The following is a 6,162-nucleotide window of genomic DNA, read 5'->3' as shown; positions in this document are numbered from 1 at the left end:
ATTTCTATATCACTCATCATAAAGGCATATTTTCCTGGGATTATTTCAACCACTTCCTTCAAATGGAATAGTGTTTGGACAAGTTATTCACTATTTTAACAATATCTAACTGTATATTTTTGAAAAAGTTATGTAATTATAATATGATTTACAGCTAATTAAGTCATGTTTATGCATTGATAATTTATGAACAGAATTTAACTCTCTATATATGGTGTATTCTGAAAAGAATTTCCTAATGTAACAATGATCTCATTTTTACAAGGATGTATTTGCCAATTAAGACAATAAAAGAAAAGAAATTAATAAATTTCATAAGTGGAGATGTGGGGAACATTTTGGATATTTGCAGAGAGAAAACTGTGGTCAGATAATTGTATAATTTTGTAAAGGAGAGAAAGAACTGTCAAAACAATGAAATTGAAAACAAATATAAGTAGGGCAGTGGTGAAACACACCTTTAATCTTAGCTCTTGGAAGGCAGAGGCAGGCGGATTTCAGAGTAAGAGGTCACCTGGTCTGCAGAGTGAGTTTCAGGAGAGCCAGGGCTTCACAGAGAAATGCTGTCTCAAAAAACCAAACCAAAAAACAAAGCAAAACAAAACAAATATATACTCAACATTAAAAATTACAAGTACTTTGAAAAAAGACTAATGTGTGTCAATAGAAAATTTTCTACCTATTTATATGGAAATATTTACTTTGCCTATTGAAACCAAACAAATACAGTAGAAATAATAAAGTTGCAAAACACAAGAAAATCAAGAAGGAAGACCAAAGTGTGGATACTTCGTTCCTCCTTAGAATAGGGAACCAAATACCCATGGAAGGAGTTACAAAGACAAAGTTGGGAGCTAAGATGAAAGGATGGACCATCCAGAGACTACCCTACCTGGGGATCCATCCCATAATCTGCCACCAAACCCAGACACTATTGCATATGCCAGCAAGGTTTTGCTGAAAGGATCACAGCTGTCTCATGTGAGGCTACTCCAGTGCCTGGCAAATACAGAAGTGGATGCTTACAGTCATCTATAGGAAGGAACACAGGGCCCCCAAAGGAGGCGCTAGAAAAAGTACCCAAAGAGCTGAAGGGGTCTGCAACCCTATAGGTGGAAAAACAATATGAACTAACCAGTAGTCCCAGAGCTCATGTCTCTAGCTACATATGTAGCAGAAGATGGCCTAGTCGGCCATCAATGGGAAGAGAAGCCCCTTGGTATTGCAAACTTTATATGTCCCAGTACAGGGGAATGCCAGGACCAAGAGGTGGGAGTGGGTGGGTAGGGGAGCAGGGCGGGGGGGAGGGTATAGGGAACTTTCGGGATAGCATTTGAAATGTAAATAAAGAAAATATCTAATTTTTAAAAAGGCAGAAAGATAGAAAGAAAGAAAGAAAGAAAGAAAGAAAGAAAGAAAGAAAGAAAGAAAGAAAGAAAGAAAGAAAGAAAGAAGGAAGGAAGGAAGGAAGGAAGGAAGGAAGGAAGGAAGGAAGGAAGAAAAGGAAGGAAGCAAGCAAGCAGAAGAGGATAAACAAAATATTTTTTGTGAGTATGGGAAGATTTAGCAGTAATTTCATTTTCCTGACAGCACTAAATGTGTCTGAGTAAGGGATAACAAAATTTAAATCTGACCACAGGCTATGCGTCTATACACCAGAAGTCTAGATTAATCATGCCATTGGCTCATATGTATTTACATTTGTCTCCTGTCCTTCTGGTACTTTCTACTTTTTAGCTTGCTGTTGAGATCTTGATTTAGTAATTTCTCCAAAGAATTTATTTACTTGGACCGCATCAGCAAAGGCTGTAACAAACACAAGTGTATTAAAGAATACTGTTTCGAGGGGCTAATAAACACCTAAAACAAATAAGATATTTTTATTAAGTCAAGGCTATCAGTATGAAGAGTATATTATAGTTTCAATATACTTATTCATGATATTATAAATTGTCTTCTAAATTCACATTTTATATCCTTCAATAGAGCACATTTCTGTGTGTCTCATTCTTTTTTGAATATATTAGTTTTCACTAACTCATTAAATTATCTCAAAGCATTGACCTGAGTTTCTATCTCAAAGCATTGACCTGAATTCCAAACTTGCATTTAATTTTTTTAATTTCTTAAAATAATTAAAATTACAATATAATCATAAAATAAAGTAATTTTCTTTATTTTACACTTTTTAAAATGCTTAATACAAAATATCCTTTCATGTTGAAGATCCTCCACACTTCTCTGCACATTGGTCAGTTTTGGGACCCTGTGTTTGGAAACATCTATGGAAGTAGGATGCATTTCTCTACTGATTATAAGTACATTAATATATCACTAGAAGTCATTTTATTGTTATGTCCATTATAGCAAAATAGTAATAAGTTTGCCCCAGGAATCATGACCTCTCTACCTTGAGGTTCTTGGTCTCATTAACTGTGTCAGTCATGATCTTTTTAAAAAACATGTTTGGTTACTCCCATAACATTTGTACCATTTTTACACTAGTATATCCTAAGGGCAGGTCAGTATTGTTGGTTACAAGGCTGATAGCAGGGTAATATTGATGAAGTAATTTTGTAAAGACTTCAGGGTTATTGTAATTTACATTCCAATCAAAAGAGAAATATTGTAGACAACACTGTCAGTTTAAACAAAGATAGAAATAATGATGTGCTTAATGTCATGTCAACAGCATATTCAGGAACAGTAAATTATTTTTAAAATACTTTCATCTTCTCATTTAAGAAATCAAGATCTTAATGATATTCACTACAGACAAGAAAAGTGTACTTAGTTTATGATAATTATTCTGTAGAAAATTTAGCTTTGCTCTGAGAAATCTGTTGAGAAGACTCATATAGCTTAGGAAGGATTGAATCCCATGATCAGCCTGCTGTCCAGGACATTTAAACAAGGAGGAAGGACTGCCTGTTTCACCCACTCTGGCCAGCAATCATCAACACTGCCACCATGTGGTGTCCGTGTCTGTGGTAGGCACAATGTCCTTTTTTATTCCCCCTTGAGCAAGAATATGTAATTGTTAATGTGGTCTTTCATATTTTTTAAGCCTTTTCGCGTTCCTTTTGTTTACACAAGACTGATCATTCTCATCAAAATTTAACTAGCATTAGACACAGAGAATATGCATATAGTTTTACTTCATTTTGTGTGCATAATAGGAAGAACATTATTCCCCATCCAGTCACCTATTGGTTGGAATACTTGTTCCACAATGGAGGAGCTAAAGAAAATACCTAAGGAGCTAAAGGGGTTATTTTTCTTTGGTTATTTTACTATTACTAAACCTTACGTTACAATGTTACTTAACACTCATATTTTGTATGATCTGGAACTTTAAACCCCTCAATGAGTACAAAAATACACATATTTTAAGACATACACATAGGTACATTTTATAAGGAAGAAGTTCTCCAGTGTGTATACGGTTCTCAGTACAGGCCATATTTTTCATTTACCAAGTATTTTCATTTATTGAACAATATTCACAATGTCTTATGAAATATAACTATATTCATATCACTTCTTTAAATCTTGATTGCCAAAACATACTGAAATGAATCTTTTGCTTCTCAAAAGAGGTATTAAAGTAGTTAGCAGTATTCATCTAAGAGGTAGACTGCAACCTGGTACCTAGAACGGTACTGATAAAAAACTGAGTACTAAATAGTAAAACAAAAGACTATCTATAATCATGTTGTGAACTAACAAGAACTTATGATGGGTTCCTATTTCTGCTTTGCAAGGTATGATGGCCAGGTATGGAAGAAGTAAGAGAAACATCAGAAATTTAAAAACACTGAAATACATCAATAGACAGACAATCTAATACTTTTAGATACACTATATTGCATTATTTTGCATGTTATCATTTATCAAAAGTCATTTACATGTTATCATTTATGACAAGTCATTATGGTTAATCATTCACTTTAATGTCTCTTTTTTAAAATATTCAGAAAGTTAATGACCACTGAGCATCCACTTTATATATAACACTATCTAGGTGTTTTCTGTTTATAGGTGTCAACATTTCATAATTTTCTTCTAATCCTCTCAGCCTCTGTTTTGCATAAACAGCATCTTGGTCTAATTTAAAAACCATATTTTAAAGAATAAGATCTAATTGTTTTTAAAACATATTTCATGAAAATGTTATTTAATTGAGTATAGTTCCTTACATATTGGAAAAAGTGTAATTGTATAGCTGATAACTAGCAATAAAGAAATAAATAAAAAGGTTTATTTTCATTTTATTGTAAAAGAATATATCTTGCAAATCATAATTTATAATAATTGAAATCAGTTTTATAAATTAAATAACTGAAGAATTCAGTTGAAAATAAGAGACTTTGTTGTTGATGACTACTAAAGCTTATTTATACCATCCAGTGACATTGAGCTTCTGTTGTATACATATTTCATATGCAACTTGCTTCTCTCCAGTTAAAATTTAATAATAGCTTCAAAACCTTTAATTTATTTATTTTCTTTTAAGAGACAGAGTCTCTAAATGGTATTTAACTCCTTATTTGGACCAAGTTGGATGCAAACTCATGGATATTCCTCTCCTCTGATTCATAAATGCTGGAATTAAAGGCATCTTTATCATGACTGAAAGAATTATAATTTCATGAATTGTTATACATGTATGAAACTAAATGTTAGTCACATTTAAATATGATTTTCTAGTTATTCATTATTTAAAGAAAAATGGACAAAAGGTCTGTCTTGTGAATTATTATGCAAATAAAAGTACTTGTCTTTTTTTAATATTTTTTATTATTACGTATTTTCTCAATTATATTTAGAATGCTATCCCAAAAGTCCCCCATACCCTCCCCCCTACTTCCCTACCCACCCATTCCCAGTTTTTGGCCCTGGCATTCCCCTGTACTGGGGCATATAAAGTTTGCAAGTCCAATGGGCCTCTCTTTCCAGTGATGGCCGACTATCTTTTGATACATATGCAGCTAGAGTCAAGAGCTCCGGGGTACTGGTTAGTTCATAATGTTGTTCCACCTACAGGGTTGCAGATCTCTTTAGCTCCTTGGATACTTTCTCTAGCTCCCAAGTACTTGTCTAACGGTTTCATTTTTATTATCATTTAAAATCCTTTCATACAATATATTTTGGTCATATTCTTTCCCTTTACTGAGGTCTGTCCAGATCTATCTCACCTCCCTAATCAACCAATGTCATGAATTATTTTTCCTTCTCTCAATGAAAAAATAAGAATATCAAAAAAAAAAAAAAAAAAGGCAGCACAACTGGGAAAAAGCAAACAGGCCCCTGACTGAAAATTAAACAAACAAAACACATATACATACATGCAAACACACACACACATACACACAACATATACACACAAAATCTTGGAGTGCATTTTGTGTTGTCAGTGAGTCTACCTGAATTATGTTTCATATATCCAATATTACTTCACTGGGGAAAAAAAAGTTGATTTCCCATTTCCAATTATGCAACAATTGCATATATCTTCTGGGTTAGAGGGTTGAATATCTCCCTCCATTTTATATCATTCATCAGGTATGAACTTGTGCCATTCTTTGGCAGGCTGCTATACTATGTGAGTTCATATGTGTATCATCCCTACAATGTATGGAAGACATGGTTTCCTAACAGACATCCACAATCTTTGGTTTGTAACGTTTCATCATCTACTTCTGCAAAGATTTCTCAGCCTTGAATGAAGAGTGTCTTAGCTATAGTTTTATTGCCATGAAAAGACACTATGATTCAGAAAATTCTAATAAAGTGAAACATTTAATTGGGTTCTGATTTATTCTTCAGAGATCAATTATCATCTATCATCATTGTGGGAAGCATAGAATGCAGGCAGACACCAGGCTGGAGAAGGAGTCAATAGTTTATATCTGGACCATATGCAGGTAACAAAAAGAGAAAGACACTCTCTTTGATGGAGCATTTGAAACCTCAGTGTCTATCCACTGTGACACACTTCCTCAAATAAGGCCACAGCTACTCTAAAAGGGCCTTATTTCCTAAAAGTGCCAATTGTTATGAATTACAACAAAATAGTTTGAAATCCAAGTTTTGGATATTGCTCAAAATCTTCTTATTCTCTATATATTCTCCAGGTGTATGTATCTGTATTAATTATCA

Source organism: Mus musculus, chromosome 1 (assembly GCF_000001635.26).
Source record: "Mus musculus strain C57BL/6J chromosome 1, GRCm38.p6 C57BL/6J".
NCBI lineage: Eukaryota > Metazoa > Chordata > Mammalia > Rodentia > Muridae > Mus > Mus musculus.
This window is presented reverse-complemented; position numbering follows the sequence as displayed.